The sequence below is a fragment of the Microcebus murinus genome, chromosome 16 (genome assembly GCF_040939455.1).
Source record: "Microcebus murinus isolate Inina chromosome 16, M.murinus_Inina_mat1.0, whole genome shotgun sequence".
Lineage (NCBI taxonomy): Eukaryota > Metazoa > Chordata > Mammalia > Primates > Cheirogaleidae > Microcebus > Microcebus murinus.
In genome coordinates, this window is record NC_134119.1 from 27,458,320 (window position 1) to 27,483,195 (window position 24,876).

A 24,876-nucleotide genomic window follows, 5' to 3' on the forward strand; every position below is an offset into this window, starting at 1 on the left:
ATTGTATACTTCATGGTGTTTTTTTTCTTTTGATAATCACTCCTGGAAGATGAATTGTATACTTCAAAAGGGTGAATTATTCCAATAAATCTTTAAATAAAAAAACAACCTTGCGGGTTGACTGTCCAGGCTAAGGACACAAGTAGCCTTTACAGGAAGCTTTGTCCCCAGCAGCCACTGGACACCAAACCCCGGGCCTGGAATGTAGCTTGTTCACTCTCAGAGCAGGCAGGAAGCCTGTTTATCTTTTCCTCTAACTCACACATTCCAAAGTCCTGACTCTGTCCTCCTGCAGGAATTTGATTTTTCCTGGGCTCACCAGGTCCCCTTGAGAGAGCCACTGAGTGGCGCGCTCCACCTCAGACGACCCTGGTCACACTATGCTGCGGCACACACGCAGTGCCAGCAGTCAGGGCTCAGTGCTCAGCAGGTGCCAGGAGAGTCTCACACCTGTCCCTCTGGGAAAAGGAAACTATAGGACCATTTGTTGGTGCCTGCTGTGTGCAGGGCCGGACATGAGGTTCTTATTTAGCCTTCAACTGTCCCGAAGGTGGCTCTCCTCACCCCCACTTTACGGTAGATGTTCAGTGAGGCTGTTACCTGTCCCAGCGGGCAAGCGGCACAAGCTCGTCTCCCCTACCAAGCATCTGCCCTGTAGTCTCGATGTCTCCGGGCTTTCGTTTCCTCATCAGTGGAGGGGCACACAGCACGGCCACCACGCGGCGCCATGGAGGCAGCAGAGGCGCCTGGCCTTTAATAAACTCCAGTCTGTCTTCCGCATGGGATGTGGCTTTGTCGGCCCAGGCAGAAAAGGGACAGGCTGGGTGCTCTTTTCCCCACTCTCGGATGCTACACCTCCCTCCGCCCATGGAGCTGTTCTGACCTCTGGCAAAACCCACCTCTCTGCTGAGCTTCTCCAGAACTCGACCCTCACCCTTGCTGCTGTGGTATGGAGACCCACCTGTCCCATCTCCACATTTAAAACCCCTCAAAGGTAGAACCTGAACCGCAGGGTTGGGGTCGAGGGGCTCTGAGACGTCTGGAGGGGCCCACCCTGTCTGCTGAGGCCCTGGATGCCCTGGGAGAGCAGCCAGGCTGCGTCTGCGTCCGGCGTCCCCTGTACCCACTGCACCATTTCAAACAGGCTCCTCCACTGCCCAGCGCCTGCTTCCCGGCGTAGAAGGCGAGGGCAGCTGAAGGCCACCGGGCAGCTTTCTCAAGCAGCCGGGCGTCCTTTCCTCATCCACCCACCAGCCGGGACCGGGCGCCGCATGCAGCAGGGGCTGCAGTCTCCGGCCTCTCCCAACAGCCGCAACAAACCACAGAACACTTGTTTTCAAATCACGTATGGCTTCTTTGACCCCATCAAATAACTTTATTCACACAAACGTCCCTTAATTTACAAAGCCTCAGTCATTCATACATATTAGGGGGATCCACAGTGTTCAAGGAACTTAAATATAATGTATCATACCAACCCAAGTAAACCAAGTACAAAAAATATTCATATAAAGTTGTTCACAAGGTAGGTCCTAGATTACCAGCTTCTGTGCAAAAAAAGGAAATAAAGAAAAATAGATTAACTAGTATTTGAAACTAACTTTGTGCCTGGCTTAAACCCTCCCTCACACTCAAGTCTATTCCACAACAACATTTTAAAAGTCACTGAAATATACGCCCCTGCTCCGATGGAAAGCAGCCCCTAGGCACCAAAGATTTCTTTAGATGCCCCTGAACAGGCTCCCTTCCTCCTGTGGCCTCTCCTGGAAAAATACATGGGGCTCCCCTTCTGATACCCTTGCAATCTTAGGGGCCCTCGGGCAACCAACGGCAGCGGATTCATCTCTTGGTGGTGGCTGCAGATGCTGACGTTGGCCACTCCTACTGGTTACCCACTGAGGGCATCTCTCTCCAGATGGGAGCCCCCAGCCTAGGCAGGGCAGCATCAGAGAGGGACCTGTGCTGTCTCGGCTGTGCTATGCCATGGGAGGATGGCAGAGGCAGTATCTCTAGGCCTTCAGAACCCAGTGGTGTGGCTGCTCTGAGGTTGTCAGGCCCTAGGAGGGGAAAATAGGTCAAGGGGAGGGATAAGAGCCACCAGTGCCCCCAGGTGTGGGGGGAGGAGGGGCGCAGGAGCAGGACTGGTGGTAGGAGGGACACTTGGTGGACAGGGCTGGAAGGGGCGGTATGGAGCCAGGCAAGAGCAGAGAGTTAGGGACCCCTCCCTAGGCGGTGGCAGCCCGACTCTTGCTTTCCCAAATTTCCAAAAGATAATGCAGACATCCATCCTGTTAAGATCTGTCTTCTAAAAGGGTAAACAGCCAATGGCATAAAAAGAAAGATTCCCACAATGCCAACTTTTACTTCTCTTAGAAAAAGATTCAAGCAAAAATAATCTTATTGCTTCAACACTGGTTTTCTAGGACAAGAGACAACTGATATGTTAGAGAGCTGAGAACGCGGGAGGAAGGGAATGATGGAGGTGGGAATGTGCAGGGGCAAGGAGGCTGTAGGGAAGAGGGTGAGTGGTCCTAGCACCACAGGGTAGGGAGCAGAGGGAGTGAGGGGTGCTCGCCTCTGTCCCAGGCATCGCCATACAAGAGGGCAGGCCCTGTCCAGAGAATCACATCTCCACCCAGTGTTGGGCATGTTTCTCCTCCAGCTGTAAACAGGGTATTTCTTAAGTAAACATTAACACACCCCCACAGAAAGGCCATGGGGGCACACCGAATCTGGGTGGGAGGAAAGGATTCCTACTCTACTGTCCCAATGCCTCTGGGATGAGATGAGGCTGAGGCCTGCAACCTTAGTCCCCGGTGCCCAGAAAGGGGTCAGATGGAGCCAGTCTTGAGTGAACAGACTGCGGCATCCTCCTGGCTAGAGGTAAGAGGCAGGGGACCTGCTGGGGAGTAAGAGGCAGAGAGTGTGCACCTGTCTGAAGCACAGTTTTCTATCCTGGGCTGGAGCTGCTAGTGAGTGCCCTGTGCTGCGTGGATCTGGCTACAGCCCTCAGGAAGAGGGCAAGGGAGGCTGGGGTGGGGGATCCTTCCCCCGTGGCTCTCTGGGAGCGGGAGAGAGTGAGAGTGCAAGTGACAGATGAACACAGATAGAAGCCACAGCCTTCCAGCAGAGCCGGGAGGTCTGGCCGGGGGAGGACAATGGAATAAGGCACTATGATCTGTCCTGCTGATTCCTCTCACTGACAGGGAAACCAAGCTCAGACCCGAAACGGCTGAGGCCAAGATCCTCCCTCCGACAGGCCAGCCTTGTCACAGAGCCAAGGAGAAGAGAATGGATGACCCATGTTGGAAGATTTAGAAACTCCTAGAACTTGGACACGTCTAACAAACACAGTGGTGCTGAGATGAACAGGGAGCTGCTGGCAGGCAGAGACCCGGGTGAAGTGGCAGGCAGAGGGCAGCAACAATCAGGAAGCTGGCCCATGGGGACAAGGCGGAGGTGTACTACGAGACCACGGGTGCCAGCCGGAGCTAGTCCACCGACTGGGGCAGAGACAACTACTTGGGCTGATGCCCACGTCGCCAGCTGGGTGTCCAAGGTGGGCAAAGTAGAGAAAGCAGGACAGGGAGGGACAGGCACTTGGGGCTGAAGAGCTGGCCCTCACGTGAGCTAGGGAAGGAGCTCTGTCACCAAGCCAGAGCTGGCCAGGAGTCCCAAAGATATGGGGGGGCATGGAAGTTGGTGCCCTACCATGCTGCCCACGGCTGACCTACAGGAGATACTCTGACACCAAGAGAGACAGCACGGGGAAGCACTACAGCTCTAAGAACTTTAGACAGAGCTACAGCACCTGGGGAGGGCAGAGGGAAAAAACAGGGAAAAATGAATTAACTCGTTAGACTGGAGCCTCGCCGGGGATGTTGGAGCGTGGGCTGCGGCCCAGGACAGAGGGCGTGCTGAGGTTTTCCCGTTTGCTCATGGACAGAGACAGCTGCCCCGGGAGGGGCAGGCAGAGAAGGAGCGTGCACTGTGATTAGGGGACGCTGCTGTTCCATCTTCTCGGCTGCGACTCGGAAGGTACTGAGAAGTCGTTGGAGATGAGAGACGAGCAGTGGCCATGGGCTCACTTGGCCCAGGAAGGGCAGGGCCTGGTCACCACCTGCAGCCCTGAGGGACCCTCCTCACGGCAGCCCACTCTCTGGCCATGAAGAGGAGCCGTGGTGTTGGGGGACTCAGAGGAGGCGGAAACAACGTGAGAACCGTATTGCTGAGTCTGGGCTGGTGTTGTGCTGGTCTCGCCCAAACCCTCAGGGCCAAAGGGCTGCTGCTTTGGGGGTAAGGCCCCCTTGGTCACGTACCAACCAAAATGCCCTCCAACTATCTCCCCCACTGATCCTATGCCGGTTTAGGTAAAACAGAAAACAAAAAGGGAAACAGGAGACTTCCTTTCCCCTTCCCCAGAGACATTATCCTACTTGGCCATAGGGGGTGAAAAGCCTCTGGAGTGGCCAAAGTCGTGTCCAGAGAGAGGGGGACAACACAGAACACGCCCCCTCCTCCTTGCAGGGGTGGGGGTAGATGGGTTCAGAGGAGCAGCCTGGGGAGGGTGCAGGAGCGTTGCCGGAGAGTGCGAGAATGGCTACGACGCTGTTGCTAGGGGAGCTGGCAGGGTGGTGGCTGGGGAAGAGTGAGGGCGGCGAGCCCACAGATGGGCACCTAACAGCCACGGGGGCCACCCGGTCCCACGACGCCTCCCTGTTTTAGGCAGGTCCATTCTCTAACCGTCTGACATATTTATACTGAGGGCGGGCACCTAACAGTAAGTCCCTGGGGGAGAGGGAGATGGCGCTGGACAGTATGTGTCACTGTGACACCATGGACCCTGGCACACAGGGCACACCCTTTGCTGCAAGACGGCAATGGCAGCCAGTTCAGGACACCCTGTTATCATGGCAATGGTCACAACTGGATCTTAGGGCCTTAGGCAGTCTGTGACACCTGGACACTTTCGGACACGTCTGGGAAGATGAGAATCTGGGAGATAGTAGGTGAGGGGTGCGGACCTCACAGCAGTGACAGATGCCTGCTGAAGGCCCGGCTGTGTCCCAGGCAAAGAGTTTGGCACACAACAGTGTTTCCTAACAGAAAGGTAGGTTTATAGAACTGGGGTAGGCGCTTCACCGCCAGCAAGTGGGAGATGGTCACCCTCTACCCTCCTCTGACTTCCCAGCTACACGGGGGGCAGAAGAGGGAAGGAATTCCCACCACTGTAAGTCCTGGTGTGGCCAGGGGCTCCCAACAGCTTAAAGAGAACAAAACTCGCAGTTTAGACCTTCATTCTCGAGTTCTCCTTGGCCAACCCTGGTCTTTCTCTTCCAGATGGTTCTTCGCCTCTGCGTCTGAGGCACAAGGCTGGCCAGGGCGGCTGACCACGAGTCCCGCAGTTCCTGCATCTGGTAGGGAGGTAGCCCAGAGGCCTTATGTCTTCATGCCCCGTTCTAGGAGAAACCCCCAAATTTTCTATGGGGAGGCAGGCCTTCTCCATGAAGTGAGATGCTATAAGCAGAACTGAGAGAGGTGTAAAAGAAGGAAGACAAGAGGGAAAGTGAAGGACAAAAACAAAAGTAGCTCCCTAACCCCCTATAAAAATTAAAAGTGAAATTTGTACATATGCCTTGTCCACATTGAATTTCTTTAAAGAAATTGGTGCCTGTCCACAGCATAGCTTCCTGTTCCTCTGAAGTCTTAATAGTTTAAATTAAAAGACAAAAAAGAAAAAAAAAAAGCAAAACTAAAAGGGGGAAACCCAAACAAAAGCTTCACATTGCCCGAGATCCAGCTGTCAGGAGATCGCCAACCGGCCAAGCCACCACCTGTCCCCTCTGCCGTCCTCTGTACGAGACATGGTGAGACTGTGGGTCCCGAGGGATCGACCTGGAAGACAGAAGGCAAGCAAGGAGTGGACATTGGGTCAGTGGGCCTGAGGCTCCAGCTCCCAACCCAGAGGGACGCTGAAACTGTGTGCTGGTTAAGGAGTTTTCTATGTATACGAAGTCAATCTGGCTTCACTACAACTGCTCTGCTGTAGATACATGCTATTATTTTCTCGGACAGGGAAACTGAGGCGCAGGTTAAGTAACTTAGCCAAGGTCACACCGATTACAGGCAGACCCTGGCTGGGAACCCTGGCACACTGGCTCCAGCTACCAATATGATCATGAAGCCCATCCCTCGTTCCCATCCTAGCTTCCCTGTACTGCCAGGAGAAAGACAGTGTGGGCCCCACCCTGGATAGCCCGTCCCCAGACCTCGCCAGACTCTCATACTTTCCTCCCCAGCCTCTATGACTAATTATGCTGTAATAAACGTCATGGCAACCCCTGAGGTTTAGTTACCCTGTTTTAGAGAAAAGCGAGGCTCGGGCCTCTGAGAACCTGAACTAGGCTACCTGCCAATGTCTAAGAGGGGCTAGAGTCCCACAGCCAGGGCCAGTGTTGGATTCCGCCCCCTCCCCATGCTGCCCGCTGCCGCTGGGGTTAAGGACGAGGGCTCTAGACCCAGAACCTCTGGCCCGGTAAATAGGCCCTGCCACTTGACTGCGGGTGAATTTAAGTCCTCTGTTCCTTGGTCTCGTCATCTGTACCTATGCCATGGGCTACTACAGAAATTAAGTGAACTAATACATATAAAACAGAAGAGTGCCTGATCCTATTAGTATTAGCTATTGTTTGGGAGCCACCTCGGTGCCAGGCCTTAGGAATAAGACAAGTAGCCCGCCCTGCAGGGGCTTATTCTAGTGGAGGCCTAGAACACGAGCCTACAGAGAGATTAGTCTCAGGCCAGCCCCCACTCTGAGCCACCCGATCAGCGCTAAGTATAGCCCTGTCCTAGGTGGGGCAGGACATCCAGGACAACGAAGCTCCAGCCTCTCCAGCCTCACTGCAGCTGAGTGCCCAGCCACACCCCAAGCCGACGGGTTTTCCGTGCGCCCGCACCCCTGCAGGGCTCCCCTGCGCCGTGAGGTAGCACCAGACGCTCTCTGCAGCCTGAGCTGTGTCCTCCTTGCCAGCAGCCCTGCCACCACCACTTGACACCTGTGCTATCTGACAAGATGGCCTGTTGTCCTTGGCTCCCGAGGAGGCGCCTAGCCTCACAAGAGGCAGCGGAGTAGGGCAATGCTGGGCAATTTACTTCCTGTCAGCTCCAGCTTTAGCTTCTTCCTTTGAACACTGGGAGTTCTTCCGAGGTCTGAGTGGACTGGTGACTGTGAAACACCTGGACCACAGCTGGTGCTGACATCCTCAGTGAGCCCACCCCTTCTCAGCCAGCTGTCCCCAACCAGAGACCGTAATGTGTTAGATTTATACAGGCCACAGTTCTCAGCCATTCAACCATCAAAACTGCTTCGAGCTAGCGGTGAGGGTGCCAGGGGAGGGGCACTCCCTATACCACTGGGGAGTGGAAAACGCTTCTGGAAGGCAGTGTGGCAATGGGATTTCAGAGCTTTAGATATGTTTAGACCAGTAGCTCCTACAATTCCATTCCTGGAAGTTAAGCTTAAAGATAATCCTAAGTATAAAAAGGATTTTATGAATAAAGATGTTCACTGAAGTATTACTTAAATTATGAGGTGATAACTCAAAAGTCCAAAAATAAGGAACAATTAGGCAAATGACCCATCAACTCAATGATCTATTAGAGGAAATGAGATAGTCATGTGGCATTTTGAGCATTATGGTAGGATCTACTTCCCCGGTAAGTGAAAAATAGGAGGTTACAAAGTTCTGTGGCATATAACATGACTGTAACTGCCCGAAAAAAACAAACCCTCCAGCGTAGGACAATCTGGCAAGAAATACAACAAATGTCACTGTACTTGTCATGCACAGCTTGTCCTCTTTCCCCACTTCTGATTTTTAATATTGAACACACGCTACATTGTCACACTTTACTTTTTAATAGGAAAAACAGGATACTTTAATAGACAAGAAAAGTTGGCAGCTCCAACAGGAAGGTCCAGACGTGGGCTCTGGTCTGGGCTCTTCCACAATGGAGAATTTTCCACACCTGTCAAACGAGAGAGGTCAGGCTGTGGGATTCCCTGCTCCGCAGCACAGGTGCAGAATGACCCAGTGTCTGTGTGGAGGGAGGTGGGGGTGATCAAGGCACTGGGGAAAGTGTGTGATCTGAAGAGAAAACAGCATTTCTCAGGCCCAGCCTTTTACTCTGGCTGCTTCTGTTGCTCCGTCTGTTAATCCCTCTTAACAAAAATCCATCTGCGGGTCTTGTATCCTAGATTTTGACTTGGAAAAATAAAATGACCATAAATATACTCCCTGAAGAGGCAGTGGCCATCTCAAATCCTACCTTTCTTTATTTAGCATGCCTGTTGCTTTCTCTCTGAGCTTTCAGTACATGAAGCAGATCAACCAGAAGATGAAGGAAGGTGTTTACAGGGACCCTTATTATCTAATGACAAAAAAGCCCAGGGAAATTGTATGGTCACATGTGATGTCAAAGTCATCTTTGGGGACCAGTTATGGCTTTAACATTCCTTTCTTCTCTCTGGTAGGACCTAAGCTGAGGACAACTTCCTCAAAAGAATGCCCCTTAGCAGGAGGGAGCACAGAGCAGCTGAAAAAGTGTTGACAAGGAAGCAGAGACATTCAGAAGCCAGAGGTCCCTTTTTACATAATAAACAGTAGAACAGAGTGTGATTGCAGAAGGTCAAACCAATAGCACAGTACTCGGCAGGAGCTCCTGAGACAGCAGCCTGTAATGACCGCTATAATCACGGGTCCCTGCCAGGATGTGAGGCTGACATTTCCCAAAGGCTCCCCCGCCCTCCCTCCAGCTCTGGCACTGGCTGTGGCCCTCCCGTTGTAGGCCTCGGGACAGTCCACAGGTCTGAGTCTGGTTCTCCCTTGTGTGCAGGGAGAAGAAAAATAAAAGGGTTCTCTATTACAGAGAGAACCTCGGCTTTGGGTTCCTCTCCTATCTCCCGTCAGAAAAGGTTCTAACAAGGGAATGGGCCCAGATTAAGAGATGAAGCAACTTGCTGGACATCACAGAGCTGCTGAGCTGCAGAACCAGCACTTAATCCAAACTTTCTAGCTTCACTGCCCAAGGTCTTTGCACCCTGACAGTCTTCATTTGGTGCTTTCAAGGCTGGTTCTGAGAGTGTGCATCCAACATGGTCTTCGGGGCAGAAGGTGTCAGTGTATCTGGGAAGGTCTGCTTGCAATCCTTACTTTTCTCATTTCAGTTCTTGGACTAAATTCTCTTAGCATATTCCTCATTCTTATTAATCCTCTATAATTATAACACAATCGCTTATTGAACAGTTAATATGTACCAGCCAAGTTCCAAGTGCTTTGTAGGTTAAGAACCCAGTAAGGCAACTTTCAACTCCCCTATGTTGCACTCCAATCACTGTGTCCCAAAAAGAATTGAGTGTTTTACATCTATTGCTTCCTTTCACCCCAGTAACACTCTAAGGCAGGAGCTATTGTCACTAAGTCTTACAGATGAGGAAACGGAAGCTCAGAGAAGGGCCACAGAGCTAGCAAGTAGCAGAGAAAAAGGTTTAACTCCGGGCAGTCTCTCTCCAAAGCCCCTGCTTTTGACACGTAACTATAAACACGTAAAATCCCTTCCTAGAGAGATAAGAACTTAAGTAGAATTTAAAACCCATTTAATCCCTTCATTTATAAATAGAATCGCTCAGAAAAATGCTCCTGGGAGGCTTGGCTTAGGTGCCTGTGCACAGGTCTGGTGCTCAGGGCACAAAGGGGGTCGTGGTGCCAACCTTCTGGCAAGTTCCTCCGCCGGCCAGGCAACTGTCTGGTCTAAGGACACAGGGGAACCAAACTGCTCCCATTAAGGCCATCAGTAGCTTGGAGAACAGAGGCTGGGAGAGCTGAGGTGAGCAGGGAACAGGAGGACGGGGCTGAGGATGAACATTCAATGCGTCCACCTCCTTCCCCCTTCCTCAACCTGCAGGCACAGAACACAGTGAACAAAGTATTAGCTTTCGTTCTAAGAGCACCTGGCCTTCCTACCTCATTGGTGTCAAAATGTCATTTCTTTAATGAAATGATGATGAAAGTTAACGAGAATGGCTTAAATTGTCCCCCTCCCTGGGCTTTTAAAATTGTACTATCTTAGGAAATGTATTAAGTCTGATTACCACATATATCTGAGAGTCATATGGTTTAAAACCATATTATAAACTCAGCATCCTGACCCCAGTGCTCTATCAGGAAAAGCACACATGCTTTATGGCAGACGGTCCTGGGTTCAAATCCAAGCTCTTCCAACCTCAGCTGGATGGAAAGAGAAAAGAAAAGAGAAGGAGGAGGAGGGGGAGGGGGAGACAAGGGGGAAAAGAGAGAAAAGGAAAGGAAAGAAGAAAAAAAACCCCAGAAAGCCAAATGCGAGCTCTACCACTTACTAGCCATTTTCATAATCTGAGCTTCCTTTTCCTTTCTTAAAAATGGAGATGACATTCTGTACCCTTTTGGGGCCTGCTAGTAATTGCCTATCATACACCTGGGACAGAGTGAGGCACTCAGTAAGACCTACGCTACTATTTGTGTTTGTGGTCATTTTGGTTCTTAGGGTGTCACAGATTGCACTGTCCATCCTATCTTGAGTCATGGCTTAGTTCAGGAACTTCCCTGAATACAGAGACGAGAGAATGAAGGAAGCAAAGGGCAGCTTTCTAATCCCCATTCAGAAGGACATAAGCCTCTGTCCCACCATTACCACAATGGCCCCATGGATAGCCAGATGGTGGCAGAAGTATTCTCAGCACCTTTCAACCTATTCACACCCAAGGGATTTCTGAAGCCCAGATGAAGGAGCCTGGGAACCCAGAACTCTGCAGTATGACCTGGCTGCTTGCTAGGATCCATTCTGTGGTACTGCACCAAAGCATCACAGCCACCAGGAGAAGGGTGGGCCAGCACCAACAGTGACCACTGGCACTGTTAAGGCAGCTCGCACACTGGTCTGCAGGCTTCAGAGTGGCACTGGGCAGCTGCTAAGGTAGACAGGGACATTAAGTACCTGATGCCAGGTGCATGCCCTCACTTACCCTCCCCTTTATGTATACACATTCATCTGTGGGAAAATGTCCTCCTCCTCTCCATAGAGGAGGGATTTCAGTCTCGGAGATCACTTAGCAAGTTGTAAAAGGTTGGTGAGTAATTAAGTAGCCATGTAAATATCTAGTAAGTGGTTGACTGGGATTCACACCTAAGGCCCTGTTTTCTCTATTCTATCCTGCCTCTCAGATCTAGTTACCAGAAAACAAAGTCATCTTACTGGCATATTTGTAGCCAAAGACACAGTGTACACTCAAAGCGTGGTATTATTGGGTGGGTAGCCAAGAATTCACTCGTCCCTAAATTCCCCTGCAGTCTTGCGTAGTGGTATTACTACTGTAGCTAATGACACCATGCAAGACTTAAAATGCAATGCCTCCTTTGTCCAAAGGACCATGTTGGAGTTATCCTCATTTTACAGATGAACAAACTGAGACTCAGGTTAATTTCCAGCATATGGTGCTATAGAGCAAGCAGGCAACCCAGGTGCACAGGGCAGTCCTCTCCCCCGTCTAGGGTTAGCATCCAAATGAGTCACTCTTCACTTGTTTGGTACACCAAAGCATCTGGCTTCTCACACTCAGACATCAGCATGCCAGCCCTGGGGGGTTTGGCGGCCCCAGCACTGCTGTCTATTCCAATCAGTCAGAAGCACTGAGGCCAGTGAACCACGTGTTCTGATGCATCACTCCTCTAAGGCCGAGCTCGCAACTGTGCAGCTTAAAGTAGGGCAAAAACAAGGACGCCTGTGCTGTGAGCGTGCCTGTTGTCACGGTGCAAGGAGTGGGGGTGGAGACGACAAATGGGAAAATATTTAGTTCGGTCTTCAGTCTACAGAAGGGGCGTGGTGTTAGGGAAAGGGGAACAAGAGGCCAGGGATCATAAAGATATATAATGAGAGTCTCATAGTGGTCCACGACAATCTGGAAGATCATAGGCCCATGCTTTCTGGCCTTTGAGTCCTGACCAGGAGACCAAACCAAAGTAGTTCGTCCACAGGTGGGTATGAAGAGCAGGCCCTGAATGTGGGCAGAATGTTATTCAAAGAGCTGTTGTTCTCTTGAGGACATGGGCTTTGGAGTAGGACGATCCAAAACTCTAGCCTTTATCAAGTCAAGGCCACCCAAGGCTCAGTTTTCTCAACTTAAAATGAGGAAATGTCTACTTTGCTGGGTATGAACACCAGCAGCCGGTTGTGTAATGGATACAGTGAGGTACACAAGAGATACTTAATAAGCTATGATGGCAGCTTTAAATCACATCCAAAACAAAACAAAACCCACAAAAACCTCTCAGCAGTCACTTGCTCAGGCAAAAATTCCAGACAAGACAACTTGATCTCAAGTCCGTCTTCTCTCGAGGTGACAGCCTCTCTTTTGCTTTGGGCTTCAACTCCCGCTGGTCTGGCAACACCCCCCCCATCACACTCATCCTTTGAGTGTCCCCTCTACATGCCTCCCCCAGGAAGCACGTCCAGAGGACCCAGTCTCTACAGGGACTCTTCTCTGTTCTCCCGGAAACAGGCATCGTAGGGCCGCAGACCTCACGATCGTGCTGCGAGCTCCCACCTTTCCACCCCCAGACCACGAGCTTCCTCGAGGACAGGGCCGCCCGCTGCTCCTCTTAGGCCTCTCAGGTTGCCACGCACTGTCAGGTTTTTAGAAGGAGCTCAAATAATAGGTGACTGATAGAAACTGAGAGTTAACACACAACAATAAAAAATTAATTTATGAACTTAACTGAATCATTCATTCAACATGACAGGCTTTAACATGAAAACATGGTTATAAAAAATGATCTGTCCTTCGTTCAGTTCCTGCCTCACTGCCAAGCACCCTGCACACGTTCCCACCGCACATCCCAGCGAGCCAGGTGCGGAGAGCGAGGCTCGTCCTCACCTCACAAAGCTGGGCCACTTCTCCGCACTTCAACAGCTGGTAGGGGACAGAGCTGGGCCTGGGTCCAACTCTGAAGCCTGTGCTGCCTTCCTCCCATGCTGTGCTGCACCGCTCCTCTCACGTCTTCAGAGCCGGGCGGGAGAGGAGGCATGCGAGGGGTGAGACTTTCCTGCTAGCACGGTTATGGAACCGGCGGCTCCTGCCTCGATCGCAGCTCTCCCCACTACTCTTCCCTCGCCAACCTTCCGACAGCTGGCCCTCTTCTCAGAGGGGAAGAGGGTAGCCAATGGCCTGCAAATACACTCTGCTCTACGTGGGGAGGGCCCTGTAGGGGTTGGCTGGCATGGCTTCAGAACATGTCCCCCAAGTCTAAGTTAGTCACAAAAAGAGGTTAAGGAGAAGGCAGAGTTAGGACAGAAAACTTGGGTTTGGCCTAAAAACATGGGCTTCTCTAGACAGTAAAGACCCACCGTGGTCTCCTTCCAGACCCAGCCATCCATAAAACAGCAGCACCACCCTCCAAATCTCCATAGCTAACAAATGCCACAGGAGGTAGCAGTGGAACTCTGGCTCAGATACTGTGGCGGAGGATGGTGGTGATCTCCCATACACCACACTCAAGATACAGAGATTGCTGGAGGAGGTGGCTGCAGACAGAGGGCAGCCCTACCAGGGACCGAGCACCAGCCCTTGCACAGCCAGGGGTTCACCCTTTGTGTAACCCCTGGCCCCCATCTTTCATGTCCTGTTCACCTACATTAGGTGTGTCCAGAGGAAGCCAGCCCCATGGAGTTTCTGAAACACAGATTGCTGCGCAGGCTACAAAAGCACAAACACAATCTCAGGAATGTACTCCCGGGTGGCAACCTATTAGGAGACACTAAAGTAAAATGCCGTACCAGCTGGAGTTTGATCCAGGGCAGGACTTACTGAGAGAAAGGGTACGGGCAGAGCTTAATGCCAAGACAGTATGCTGCCGTGAACAGATGTCAGCTTTAGCTCAAGAGCGCCAGAAACATCAGTCAGCAGTGCAGCAAGCTCTTAGACATGGAGACTTGCTTAATACTGTTTTAAACCTTTTGATTCCTTGGAGTGTGCTGCCAAAAATGCTAGTATTAAGAAGTTTGCCAAATGCACGAAAGGAAGAAACACTGGGCAAAACCAATGATTCTGAGATTTGGAGGTCTCCATGGTGACCAGCAGCAGGCAGGGCTGCACACTGAGTCTTGCTCTGTGTCTGAGAACCCAGTCCCACTTAAACCTGGTCTTTCTGGCCTTGGAAGTCAAGAGGCTGATAGGGCTCTGGGCTTGGTGGTGTCTCCACCAAGCACCTGAGCTAATAAACACATTCTGGTATAACTCAAGACCAAGGAACTATTTGCCCCTAGAAACAGCCCTGGTAATTGGCAGTTAGTACGTGGATACCCTAACTAATTCCCTTCCTCAACTTATTCAGTGTGGAGTTGAAATAAAAGCTGCCAATTGCCTCAATTGGTCCCTAAAGAGATGGGTTCAGCTGTGTCTACTGTGATTAGCAGAGAAAAGGCTCAGGGGAAAGGCCGAGATCCTTCAGGGCCCTTTGCCAGGAGGAAGATGTCTAAGGTGCCGTGACCAGCTAAAGGGAAGGGGTCATTCTTCCACATGGCGGCAAGACAATTTGTGGTTATAAAAGGAAAGACTAAAACAAGGTCATGCCTGGAGTGGTCCATATGGACTTTAGGTTACAGCAACCAGTGCAAAGCCCAGCATGCCAAGAGGAACTCACTGGGGCACTTACCAAGGGGTTTGGAGATCTCTTAGGGGAAAGAAGTTTACCACAAATTGTTGGTGAGAGGCAAAAGTGAAAATGATGCCTATGAGGATTTGGCAAAAACAAACAAAGTGGCAGAATGAGGGCAATACACAGAGCCACCATTTATTAATTCTCACTATGTGCTACTGCACCGGATTCGGTGAGCATCAGCTTCTGCATTTAACAGACAAGACAATGGGGGCCCAGAGAAGGTAGGTGACCCAAAGTCACCCAGCTAGTAAGGGGTAGAGCTGCAGTTTAAACCTACGTTTACCAGTCCACTGTGTTCATCGGCAAGTCCCTCAGTGCCTTGATACCAATATGAAAGCAGAGGGATTCTCATCTTCCTATGTGATTGTCACCCTTTCTGCCTTCATATGCTCAGGAAGGTGCCTGCGCAGTCTCACACTTTCTGGAGACGTGTACTGTTGGTGTGGCATCTCATCTCCCTTTCCTGGGGGGCTGACAGTTCTCCCCTCATGGTTACTGACTCACCTTCCTAAAATATAGCCTTGTACACCACCACCCACCACCCTCATCTTTTTTGCAGGATGAAGCTCATCCTCCTCAGGCTGGCATTCAAGGCTCTTCCACGTATTCCAGTGTTCTGCCTTCACTCGTGCCGTGTCCCCTGAGAATACCCTCACCCGTCTTCCTTTCAAGGTCCAACTTAAGTCACATGTCCTATATTTTACCATCACTTCTTCAACAGAAGCCCTCTGAGTTCCTGGTGGCACTGAGACAGTGCTGTGCCACCATGAACCTGCTCAGTTGACCTCTCTTTGGCAGCTCCAAAGAAAGGAGCATAGGCGCTGGAGCTCTAGCCCTTGAGCAGGCAGGTGGCAACTCATTTGCCAGTGGCAACTTCAGGTGGCGGGGGGGACATCCCCCCACAACCCCCTCTTATGCTTTGCCATGATAGACTGTGGCTGGAACCAGGCTTGTACGTATCCAGAAACAAATACAACCATGCACCACATAACATTTCCGTCAATAATGAACCACATATACTACGACGGTGGCCCCATTAAGATAACGGGGCTAAAGATTCCTATTGCCTACTGATGTCTCAGCCACCATAATGCTGCAGCGCAACACATTCACGTGTTTGTGGTGGTGCTGTTGCGAATAAACCAACTGCGCTGCCAGTCGTGTAAAAGCCTAGCACATGCAATTATGTTCAGTACATAATACTTGATAATGATAGCTATTGATTTATGTATTATACTATATTCTCTGATTTTAGACTGTACTCCGATTTAAAAAAAAAAAAGTTAACTGTAAAACGACTCCAGGCAGGCCCAGAGATATTCCAGAAGAGGACATGTTACCACAGATGACCACTCCATGCTGTGACTGCCTCTGAAGACCTTCCAGTGGGACAAGATGTGCACATGGAAGATAGTGACACTGATGGTCCTACCCTGTGTAGGTCTGGGTTAATGTGTGTTTGTGTCTTGGTATTTAACAAAAAACTTTAAAAAGTAAAATAAAATTTGTAAATAGGAAAACACTTATAGAGTAAGGATATAAAGGAAGAATTTTATATATAGCCCTATGTTTGTGTTTTAAGCTGTGTTATTACAAAAGAATCAAAAGTTAACATTTAAAAGTTTATAAGGCAAAAAAACTACAGTAAGCTAAAGTTGATTACTGAAGAAAAATATTTTTTATAAATTTAGTGTGGCCTAAGTGTACAGTGTTTATGAAGTCTACAGTATGAACACTAATGTCTTAAGCCTTCACACTCACTTACCGCTCACTCACTCACCCTGAGCAACTTCCAGTTCTGCAAACCCCATTCACGGTAAGTGCCCTATATAGATGTACTATTTTATATTTTATACCGTATTTTTTATTGTACCTTTTCTATGTTTAGATAACAAATACCATTGTGTAACAATTGCCCACAGTACTCAGTAATGAGCTGTGCAGGTTTGTAGCCTAGGAGCCATAGGCTAGCTATACCATACAGCCTAAGTATGCAGTAGGCTAGACCACGTTCACTCTATGCTGTTCACAGGTCAAAATCGCCTAGCAACACATTTCTCAGACTATCCCCATCATTTAAGATGGACACACATGACTGCATAATGAATGCAGGACCACTCACTAGCAAGCTTCAAAGGCTCTCAAGTAAGAATGTGCTAAATGAGTGCAAAAAAAGACCTAAGGTCCCCTGGGTTCCAGGGAAGGGGGTCTGGTGAACAGTTAGTGCATGAATAGCCCCATGCCCTATATACACTCAAACCCAGGTGATGGAGGATAGCTCAAGGAGTGTCTCTGAAGCCCCTTCCCCACTGGCTGATGTTGAGGTAAGCCTGGAGGGCCACCCCTCAGCTCCTGGTACTCGCACTTAGAAACCTGAAGGCGATTGAGGCCAGAGACCTTCTCACCCCACCTCCATTCCCTGTACTCCTTTTTCTTAACCCAAAATAGAAAAGTATTTCCCAATTTACAAATTAAAGTGGTTCTTGAAATCAATTTTACAGCCAGCAATCATGGTCCTGATGTTATATAACTACTAAAAATAAATAAATAAAGAGATGCTGCACTAGAAAAGCTGCCCCGTGACAGAATCACCAGGATGCCCATGTGACAGGACCCTGCACAGGTTTTCAGCTCTAAAAAGCAAAACGATACAAAAACAACAGAACGCCATGTTCTTAAGACAATTATAGCAGAGTGCATATGCAAATAGAGACACAGAATAGCCAGACATATCAGACGCCTAATGAGAAGCCGATTACAAAGGGAAGAATCGAAGTGCAGCAAAACTCAGCCACCAAAGGCTGAGAACACAGCCCTGGGGTCTAAGGGGCCATTTCATGCCACGAAAGTGCTCCCTGTTCACCAAAATTGAGATTCAACAGTCCTCCAAAAAGACCCAAACAGGCACAACTTACCACAAATACCCATGCAGGAGAGAAAGAATGGTCTTATGGCCGAATATCCAAGATACTCTTACGTATCTCCCCATCTCCCACACCCTCTCCTCCTGCAACGGTCCCTATCTCTTACGTGGCTCTGCCCTGACTGCTAGTTACTCAAGCCACAGATGACAGTCATCCCTGAGCCACCCCTTCCTCACCTTCCTAATTCAGTCCATCTGAGAGCCTTTGAGAAATCTCCAATGCACCCTGAATCCCCTCACCCTTCACCATCCCTCCTAAACCTGGACAGCTGCAGCCTCCTAACTGGGCTCCATGTTTCCATGCCTGCCGCTCTCCAATTCTACCAGCCACATGGCAGCCAGGAATCCCCTAAACATGATGCCAATGGCTAAAGACACCGTTCAGTGATCCACCATGACCTATAAAGCCCCGCCTGGTCAGCCGCCCCCCCTCTCCTCCTGGCCTCCCCCTCAAGGCCAGCTCCTTCCCCCTCTGCTCCAGTTGTCTTATCTTTCAGGCCTCAGCTTCAGTGTCACCTCCTCACAAAGACTTCCCCTGACTGCTACTTTCTTCATCCATACACAGCTGCAATTATATCTACGGTATTCCTGTAGGACGTGTCGCTCAACAAACTGAGGTTTGAGTGCCTCGAGGGTGGGACCCATGTGTTAGAAGCACCCACCCCGGTGCCTCGTACTTAGGCAATCAAAAATATTAACAGGCTCCCTCTGGTGAGCATGTTTTCCCATTTAATTGGTGGGGCAGGGTGGGAAACACACGCACCTACACACATTCCAAGATGCTAATTCTAGTTCTGCTACCAGCGTGGCCAAGAATGGGTGTGAAGGGACGGCAGGACTATGCTAGCTTTATGTTAACGTTCCACTTAATCCTCGTGACAAGCCTGTGGCATAACTGTCAGCAACTGCACTTTACAAACACGGAGTGAGGCTCAGAGAGATGCCCAGTGTTTAAATGGATCAAGGTCAGGAATTATTCTCATCTCCACGGCCCAAACTGGGCTCACAGCAGGCTCACATGCCCATGGAGGGAATAAATGACACTTGCTAGCCAAGACTGAAAGCCACGTCCAAGAACTCCACTTAGAGAGTAAATGCCTACCTGTGTGTCACAAAGCTTCCCTGGTTCCTATGCTCCACTGCCTCTCAATTCCCCCTTTTCTACAGGTGAGCTCTATTCCTACCTTTCAGATGTCACAGGGCTTCTGTGACCCCGATAGTATTCACCTGGGACCATCTTAAGGCATTCACTGCTATGATGGCTCAGAAGTCCACTTCCCCAGGCCAGGGAAGCCCATGGAAAAGTTAAATTGTTTCCTCCTCCTAGAAGCAGGAGGCCACAGGGCTTCACCTCACCCTCAAGACATATGTCCTAAGAGGGTCTTGAGCACAAGTCAGTCGTCCCAGGTCCTAGAACCACTTCCCTGGGAATAGGAACATGTCAGGGTTGAGGCAATAGGGGGAAAGGGGCCAGGGGTGGCCCTGCAGTTACCCTGGTTCTCTGGATGGGAAACCAACGCCCAAGAGGAGGAGTGACTTGACCAAAGTCACAGAGCTGGGTAATCATAGAATTACCCATGGAATTACAGCAGCCAGGACTGAAGGGATACAAGATAAAGGCAATGGTCTGCATGTTTAAAAGACAGTGGGGTGCCTGATTGTGCCTTTGCCCTGCTAGGGCAGTTCTTATGTTGTGTTCATCACCTGGAAGGCTGGATAAATACCCTTTCCCCAGTTTCCAATTCAGTAGGTTTGAGGTGGAACCAGAAACACACATTTCTAGCAAGTTCCCAGGTGGTGCTGCTGGTCTGGGAACCACACTGACTTACTCATATCCTCAGTGCCTGCCACTGATAAAATGAAAGTAATCTTCTATGGTTAAATTTCATGCAGGGTCACACACACGTCACTAGACTGCAGAAGGCTCACAGCTGGGTCTGGCTATGGTCTCAATCCCAATTCTAAGCAGACAGGAGTCTGCCATTCTAGCAACAGATGTTGCCCTGCCACAGACCTCCAGAGCAGCAGGGTGGAACTACATGCTCTCTGAAGGCTTTTCCTGCTACACCTGTTGGTGCCCAGGCCTTCTGAGGGAAGGGCAGGGAGGACGACCTCTGGACCATGTCAGTGGTGACATCTGGATTTCAGTTTAGGCACTTGGCCTAAACCCCAAATAACTTTTTTTTTTTAAAGGTAAAAGTCAGCCTGTTGTTTGTCTGGGGTGTGGTATATTTATACTCATTTCTGCTGCTCCATGCAAACCAAGGGTTCCTTCCAAACATTCATCAGGTCCAAGATGCAATCTGGTTACTAACAACAAATGAGTCTTTAACTTGTGACTTTCAGTTCTCTTTCTGTCTGGTACAAGGCTGGGCTGTGCTGGTAATGCCCATGCAACCTGCCAAGATCTGACAACACTGCACTCCCACTACACGTCTTCCTTTTGCCCTACACTTCAGCTTTTGGGGAGGGCATGTCTTGGGCACATCTGAAAAGAGCAGAAAAGAAAAAAAGGGGTGCTACATATGGCTGAGGGTTTCCTTTTCCCAAAAGGACGGAAGTAAATGCACAATGAGTCAACTGGCTCACATCATCTTTGTGATTTTTTTCCCATTAAAATAATCAATACTAAAACACAACATGATATACCAAAGCCAATCTGCTTCCCACTACTGCTATAGTACCATGCCTCTGAATTCAGAAAAAAACAAAGTAACCACTCATAAGGCTACCTCCCCAGATCCCATGTCAAGAACCTTTTTTGCAGCCTGGGAAAATAGCAGCATTTTCATCTTCTTCACTCTGCCCTATGGTGTGCCTGGGTGGCTCTAATCCATTCCTCCCAGGTCCCTAGGCATCGCTTTCTTTAACAAAGAAACAAAATATAGAGTTCTGACCTGTGTACAATGCAGGCTGAGTTATAGCTTTCCCCTGGCACCTCTAACTGAAAGTGAAATTCCTTTAAAGTTGGGAAATTCATTGCAGTGTTTTACAGTATTGATTTATTTTAAACTTGGTTGGCAGTTTTAAGGCCTGCCATGCCTCTGAATCCTAGAAATGCTGGAGGAGATCTCCATTTCCTCTGGTTTTGTAATACCACAGAGGACTCGCTAGTGGAAATGAACAGAGGGCCTGGGAGCACGTATGCTGCTGCCCCAGTTATCAAGACAGAAGCTCGGGCACTCCCCCCAGGCTGTTAGGAATTTCACTACTAGAACAGTACCCTTTCCTCTTGCAGCTGAGAGTACAACAATAAACAAAACCTGAGTCTGTATCCTGAATGAGATCTCTTCATGTCTCACCTGGGTTACAAGGTACCCCCTTAAACCTACCTTCAAGAACCAGCCTAAAATACCACCTCCTCCAGGAAGTCTTCCCTCCACTCTTCAGTCTCCTTGTATCCTTACTGAGCCACAACCTACTACAACTGAGTGTCCACATCTTGTCCCAAACTATTAGACCATGTTTCTACGGGACAATATTGGGGTCTAAACCATCAATGTCACCACCAGGCTAGTGCCTGCCATATGTCAGAAGGGTTCTTGCACACCAAATCTGACTTGGAATGGGCTTCTTCTGCCAGGGCACCAGGACCAAACACAACTAGGATGCCTTCGGGTCCTTGCAGAGCCCTTTGCTTGTAGCTGGTACCAGACATGGCTCTACTGACAGCATCTTTCAGTGCTTGATGCTTTTGGCTACTGGTGGGTAGAGTTGTGTTCCGGGCCTCCCACTTTCCAATCTTTTGGTAATTTGATCTCTGCTTGTGTGGCTTCTGCCCCCTCTTCTGTTGCCTCACCCTTGGTTATGCGGGCACCTCACCATCCCAGCCTCCTCTGCCCATGTTCGGGGCTGTATCAGTGCGACAAGAGGAAGCCACATGCAGGCTGACCTCACCTAAAGTAGCAGCTGGTGGCCTTGCTGCAGTGTGCCTCTGTGCTGAGATCAGTGGTCACACTACAAAGGACACCCATCAGCCCTGGATGCTTGCCTGAGGGGCCGTCTATGGAGCGCTACTGGAGGGGAACCCACCACCTGCCTCAAACTAGAAACCCATCAAAACTTGCCCATTAAGAGGCTATAGAATGCAGAATGGCATCGATTCCAGCCAGATTTATCTTGCTTCAAATCCTGACACTCTAGACCTCAGGAAAGAGATTCTTAGCTTCCTCACCTACAGAAATGAGGGCAAAACAGAACAGCCACACAGATGATGAATGATGACAACATATGTGGAAGTGCTTAAATTCAGGGCTGCGGATAAAAAGACAGGAACTCTGCCCTGCACGAGTCAGAGGGTCCCCTGAAATTCAGCAGGTTTTGATAGCTAGTAGTTATTATTGTTGGTGGGGGTGTCTTTGTGCCCCTGAGGTAAGAGGAAATGGGAGTTGGAAAGACCCTAAACACATCAGGCAGCTTTGCTCACAGCTGGATGATCCAAGAGCCACTCTGATTTGCCCAAAGGGATGCTATCTAGGTTAGGTGGAGCCAAGGATGCCAGGGAGGAAGAACATGTGAGCAGCAACTGGGCCTTGACGTCAACAGCCCCCGGGCAGGCCTGTCCCCTCATGGATGCTTTCGTCCTGCAGAGCTACAAGGGACAGATTATCCCTGGGGGCCATCAGCCCATTACATAACTGACAGCTCAGCTTCCTGCTGTTGATGCAGCAGGAGCAATCAAGAGATGGCAACAGCAGGCCACTGGGGAGTTGTCTGGGCCTTACAAAAATACCAGCCATCCCCACCTGGGAAAGAAAACTCCTCAGAAAACACCAGCAGAGGAGGCCCCAAGGGACACATCTCTTTGTATATAGGTACCAAGAGCCACCAGGGTCTTCACAGTTGGAATATTGAGCTTCAATTTCCTGGGGGAAAAGAGAACCGAGCACTGAACCTTCATGCCCAATCACTCCCCTCGAGCACAGCTCTGTGAAGTGCTCCTGAGACAGGTGAGGCTGTGCCCCCACTGTAGGGACAGGGACTAAAAAAGAGGCTCAGGGGTTTTAGATCCATCTGGATCTAAGAACTGATAATCAATAGATGCATATATATGCCCTCTCCAACCCCCCCCCACCCCAATGATCTCTGCTTTAAAAAAGCCCCATTCTCGGGGATCTAATAATAACCTCAAGGTACAGGTCGGCATTTCCCTTCTCCCATCCTCCCTCTCAGCAATTTGGGACGGGCTTCTGGAGCACAGAACCAAACCAATAACTTCAGACCCTTGGCAGTTACACCTTCTGAGTAGGAAGAACTCTCCCTGCTTATACTGTCCTTTGGGCTACCTGCCCCATGTCCACGCCACTCATCTCAGAATGCTCAAGGCCTGGTGGGTAGGAAATCTCCTCTAACTTCATGCTCAAGAGCTTGTTGAACTCAATTACAAAAGCATTCTAAATTTATAGATGATCCAATGAGGCAATATACCACACTGGTTATAGCCATGGATTTAGATCCCTATTATTTTTGTGACTCTTCAGGAATTTACTTGAAAAAAATCAAATGAAAAAGTCATAAAGCACTGAGCTCAGGAACACCCATTAGTCATAATCACCATCATCATCATTGGTCATTGCACTGTCACCTTCTTCACAGCCTAACCGTAGAGCACCACACTCCTGGGACAGGCACCTACAACTCAGGAGGGGCAAGGCTCCCCCAGGAGCGGAAGTCTCACCCATGGCCTCATGCTGCCGCCTCCCACAGAGATGGCAGTCCTGTGAAGCAGGGGCTAGTTTATAGCCACCCTGACAGCAGGGCTGTCATACTCAGAGAAGGGGCCTGGAGACCTATCCAGTCCTGGGGTCCCAATTTCTCACACCTATAACTATGTTTTAATTTATCCTCCAGGGACTGTTTCAAGGCTTTGCTGTTTAAGTCTAACCACATTAATTAAGCATCTCTTTTCCATTTTTTAGTATCACTGCTAATTAACTTGACACCTATAGCGTGACACAATTTGGGTATAATTCCAGCCAAAAGGATGTTGGTAAATTAGTTGGCTTCTATGACTTCAACAGGCAAATATGCTGTTTGTTGCCTGTAAGATAAACAGGCAACAGAAAAGGCTTATGAATCCCTGTAACAGGGTTAGGGATGCACTAGAAGTCTGGGGACTCCCAGGGTAAAACCCCAACTCTCATAAAACAGAAGTAAAACCTGCAGCCTGGGTCAAGGGCCAACCTGGTCATCCAACATGCTAGCTTAGAGCCGTATCTCTGGACCCCAGACCAGGGACAAATATATCATCTATTACTCCAAAAATTAGGCCTGACTTCCTTTTCTGGTGTTAAGCAGCTACACCAAGATCTCTTATGTAGCATAGAATTATTTATCGTGACCTTTCAGGTCACACCAACATCTGATTTCCTTCAGCAGGCCTTAGCTGCCCACTCCAAAAAGACGTCATTCAAGGGCTTTGGCTTCAAAAGGCCCTAGTAACGGAGGTTTGTGTATCAGACAGCAGACTTGGCCACGAATGCAGACTCCCTCATCCCACAACACTCTCCCTGGTAACTCGCCGGTGGCAGCACCTGGAACATCAGTTTGGCTGGCTTCCTGCTTGGGGTAAGGCGTGTGGCTAGCTGGGAGGAAGCATTAAGAATTCTTAAATATCTTCCAAAGGTGACAAGTAAGGCACAGATAAGACCCATCATTGAGTAACCTGTAAAAATAGATATATTTGTCTGGAACAAGTGATTGGACACGGTGGCCTGACTGCAGCTTTGTTTCAGAAGCAATACTAAAGACCAGTGTCTCAGGGGAATGGAAGACAGTATTTCCACTTCAGGCCAGAAGGCGTGTCCAAAGTTCTACTGTATGCCACGTAAAACGTTGACCATTTATACTTTCACAGCCTCGTGTTGTGATTCATTCCCCCAACCACCTCAACAAGATAAATACGAACTCCATTAATAAAACTGAGGCCCAGAAAGGTGAAATAATTTGCCGAAGGCCACGCAGCCAGTAAAGCAGACAAAGGACTCAATCCCTACACGGCCACTAGGCAACTATCTTTCCAGGGGAATCCCAAGTTTCCAACCTAAAGTGCATTTCCTTTCACTTTAACAAAAGTCAAACCACTTAAGCCCTGACCTAAATGTTACTGTGAATCTACAATCCTAGAATACTGAGGTGTTTTTCATCACATTGGTGCTGTTTACCATCTGCAGCTGGAGTGCAAGCCACAACAAGCCCAATGCG

General features: G+C 49.5%; 1 protein-coding gene across 2 annotated transcripts in view; it reads right to left on the minus strand.

Moving 5' to 3' along the window:
• Positions 1-1,330: 1,330 nt before the first annotated feature.
• The window catches only part of STK35 (serine/threonine kinase 35), a 41,089-nt gene continuing 17,543 nt past the window's right edge, over positions 1,331-24,876 (minus strand). The window contains exons 4-5 of one of the 2 annotated variants that reach the window (XR_012923719.1): positions 5,785-5,895; positions 1,331-5,529 (exon numbers count right to left, since the gene is read on the minus strand). The gene's annotated coding sequence lies outside the window, so the exon portion shown is untranslated. Of the gene's footprint in view, positions 5,896-24,876 lie in introns of both variants that reach the window. The other variant, XM_012755169.3, reaches the window with a different exon arrangement.